Here is a 4,219-nt window from a genome sequence, read left to right as displayed (position 1 = left end):
TGGCTCGGCTCCGCCCCGGCCCGGCCCGGCTCCGCCCCGGCCCGGCCCGGCCCCTCGTCCTCCGCGGCGGCTCCCACGGCCCACAGCGCCCCCGCCGCGCGCGAGCGGGAAGCGACGGGCGCGCAGCCTCGGCTCGAGGGCGCCGGAGTCGCTCCAGGCGCGCGGGTCCGGAAGAGCCCGGTCGCTGCTTGTTTGTGTCCATTGCCCCTGCTGGAAATCCGGAGCGGTGGAGCGGTTAGGGCAGCCTGGCGCTCCCCAGACCTGTTGCTTCCAAGCACGCTAGGTTGGGGGAGGCTACTCTAACCCCAGTCTTCCCCAACCTGGAGCGTTTCGGATGCGTTGGACTGCAACTTCCATCAGCCCCAGCCAGTGTGCCCAATGATCGGGGCTGATGGAAGATGCAGTCCAAAACATCTGGAGGGCGCCAGGTTGGGGGAGGCTACTCTAACCCAACCTTCCCCAACCTGGTTGATGTGTTTGACTGTGACGCCCATCACCCCACACACAGGGCACGCTGGCCGGAGCTGGTGGGAGTTGTAGTCCAACACAGTGGCCAGGTTGGGGAAGGTTGGGTTAGAGTTGTTGTTGTTCAGTCCTTCAGTCGTGTCCGACTCTTCGTGACCCCATGGACCATAGCACGCCAGGCCTTCCTGTCCTGCGCTCTCTCCCGGAGCGTGCTCAAGTCCATATTCATTGCATCGGTGATGCTATCTAGCCAACTCATCCTCTGCCGTCCCCTTCTCCTTTTGCCTTCAGTCTTTCCCAGCATCAGGGCCTTTTCCAGAGAGTTTTCTCTTCGCATTAGGTGGCCAAAATATTTGAGCTTCAGCTTCAGTATCTGTCCTTCCAATGAGCACTCAGGGTTGATTTCCTTTAGGATGGACTGATTTGACCTCCTTGCAGTCCAGGGGACTCGTAAGAGTCTTCTCCAGCACCACAGTTCGAAAGCATCAATTCTTCGGCGCTCAGCCTTCCTTATAGTCCAGCTCTCACAGCCATACATTACTACTGGGAAAACCATAGCTTTGATTAGATGGACCTTTGTCGGCAAGGTGATGTCTCTGCTTCTTACTATGCTGTCTAGGTTGGCCATAGCTTTCCTCCCCAGGAGCAAGCGTCTTTTAATTTCATGGCTACAGTCACCATCTGCGGTGATCTTGGAGCCCAAGAAAGTAAAATCTGTCACTGCTTCCATTTCTTCCCCTTCTATATGCCAGGAAGTGATGGGGCCAGATGCCATGATCTTCGTTTTTTTAATGTTGAGTTTCAAACCAGCTTTTGCACTCTCCACTTTCACCCTCAACAAGAGGCTCTTGAGATCCTCTTCGCTTTCTGCCATTAGGGTGGTATCGTCTGCATATCGGAGGTTGTTGATAATTCTCCCGGCAATCTTAATTCCGACCTCTGATTCATCCAACCCGGCGTTTCTCATGATGTACTCTGCATATAAGTTAAATAAGCAGGGTGACAATATGCAGCCTTGTCGTACTCCTTTCCCAATTTTGAACCACTCGGTTGTTCCATGTCTGGTTCTTACTGTTGCTTCTTGACCCTCGTACAGGTTTCTCAGGAGACAGGTAAGGTGGTCTGGTACTCCCATCTCTTTAAGAATTTGCCACAGTTTGTTGTGATCCATTCAATCAAAGGCTTTAGCGTAGTCAATGAAGCAGAAATAGACGTTTTTCTGGAATTCTCTTGCTTTCTCCATGATCCAGCGAATGTTGGCGATTTGATCTCTAGTTCCTCTGCCTCTTCGAAACCCTGCTTGTACTTCTGATAGTTCTCGGTTCGCATACTGCTGAAGCCTAGCTTGTAGGATTTTGAGCATCACCTTGCTGGCATGTGAAATGAGCGCAATTGTGCGGTAGTTTGAACACTCTTTGGCGTTGCCCTTCTTTGGAATTGGAATGTAAACTGACCTTTTCCAGTCTTGTGGCCATTGTTGAGTGTTCCAAATTTGTTGGCATATTGAATGCAGCACTTTAACAGCATCATCTTTTAGGATTTTAAATAGCTCAGCTGGAATACTGCCATCTCCGCTAGCTTTGTTGTTACTAATGCTTCCTAAGGCCCACTTGACTTCACTTTCTAGGATATCCGGCTCACGTTCAGTGACCACACTATCATGGCTATCAGGGACATTCAGATCTTTCCTGTATAGTTCTTCTGTGTATTCTTTCCACCTCTTCTTAATCTCATCTGCTTCTGTGAGGTCCCTGCCTTCTTTGTCCTTTATCATGCCCGTCTTTGCACAAAACGTTCCCTTGAGATCTCCGATTTTCTTGAAGAGATCTCTAGTCTTTCCCATTCTGTTGTTTTCCTCGATTTCTTTGCATTGTTCATTTAAGAAGGCCTTCTTGTCTCTCCTTGCTATTCTCTGGAACTCTGCATTCAGTTGGATATATCTTCCCCTTTCTCCCTTGCTTTCAGCTTCCCTTCTTTCCTCAGCTACTTGTAAAGCCTCATCAGACAGCCACTTGGCTTTCTTGCATTTCTTTTTCTTTGGGATGGATTTCGTTGCTGCCTCCTGAACAATGTTACGGACCTCCGTCCATAGTTCCTCAGGCACTCTGTCTATCAGGTCTAATCCCTGAAATCTATTCCTCACCTCCACTGTGTATTCATCAGGGATATGATTTAGGTCATACCTGAATGGTTTAGTGGTTTTCCCTACATTCTTCAATTTAAGCCGAAATTTTGCAACAAGAAGCTCATGATCTGAGCCACAGTCAGCTCCAGGTCTTGTTTTGACTGACTGTATGGAGCTTCTCCATCTTTGGCTGCAAAGGACATAATCAATCTGATTTCGATATTGACCATCTGGTGATGTCCATGTGTAGAGTCGTCTCTTGTGCTGTTGGAAAAGAGTGTTTGCTATGATCAGCATGTTCTCTTGGCAAAACTCTATTAGCCTTTGTCCTGCTTCATTTTGTACACCAAGGCCATGCTTGCCTGTTATCCCGGTGATTTCTTGACTTCCTACTTTAGCATTCCAATCCCCTATGATGAAGAGGACATCTTTTTTTGGTGTTAGTTCTAGACGGTGTTGTAGGTCTTCATAGAACTGATCAACCTCAGCTTCTTCGGCATCAGTGGTTGGGGCATAGACTTGAATTACTGTGATGTTGAATGGTTTGCCTTGGATTTGTACTGAGATCATTCTATCATTTTTAAGATTGTACCCCAGTACTGCTTTTCCCACCCTTTTGTTGACTATGAGTGCTACTCCATTTCTTCTAAGGGATTCTTGCCCACAATAGTAGATATGATGGTCACCTGAATTAAATTCGCCCATGCCTGTCCATTTTAGTTCGCTGATTCCCAAGATGTCAATGTTCAATCTTGCCATCTCATGTTTGACCACCTCCAACTTACCTTGATTCATTGATCTGACATTCCAGGTTCCTAAACAAAATTGTTCTTTACAGCATCAGATTTTCTTTTCACCACCAGACACATCCACAGCTGAGTGTCCTTTTGGCTTTGGCCCAGCCGCTTCACTCTTTCTGGCGCTACTTGGAAATACCCTCTGCTCTTCCCCAATAGTATATTGGACACCTTCCGACCTGAGGGTCTCATCTTCCGGCGTCATCTCTTTTAGCCTTGTGATACGTTCCATGGGGTTTTCTTGGCAAGAATACTGGAGTGGGTTGCCATTTCCTTCTCCAGTGGACCACATTTTGTCAGAACTCTCTGCCATGACCTGTCCGTCTTGGGTGGCCCTGCACGGCATAGCTTATGGCTTCACTGAGTTACACAAGCCCCTTCGCCACAACAAGGCAGTGATCCATGAAGGGGTGGGTTAGAGTAGCCTCCCCCAACCTGGCACCGTCCAGATGTGTTGGACTACATCTTCCATCAGCCCCAATCATTGGGCACACTGGCTGGGGATGATGGGTGTCACACTCAAATACATCTGAAATGCAGGTTGGGGAAGATGGGGGTTGGAGTAGCCTCCCCCAACATGGCACCCCCCAGATGTGTTGGACTACAACTCCCATCAGCCTTGATCATTGGGTGTGCTGGTGGGAGCTGATAGGAGTTGTAGTCCAACACATCTGGAGCATGCCAGGCTGGGTAAGGCTGGGTTAGGCAGACTAATAGTGCAATCCTATGCATGCCTATTCAGAGGGAAGTCCCACTGAGTTCAGTGAGGTTTACTTGCAGGTAAGCATGTGTGTATAGTATGGCAGCCTAAGGCAATCCTCCATAGGCATTA

This window comes from Heloderma suspectum, chromosome 12, assembly GCF_057233095.1.
Source record: "Heloderma suspectum isolate Gila_16-S chromosome 12, 16-S_ref, whole genome shotgun sequence".
NCBI lineage: Eukaryota > Metazoa > Chordata > Lepidosauria > Squamata > Helodermatidae > Heloderma > Heloderma suspectum.
The sequence above is the reverse complement of the archived record's forward strand: the minus strand, read 5'-3'. Positions refer to the sequence as shown.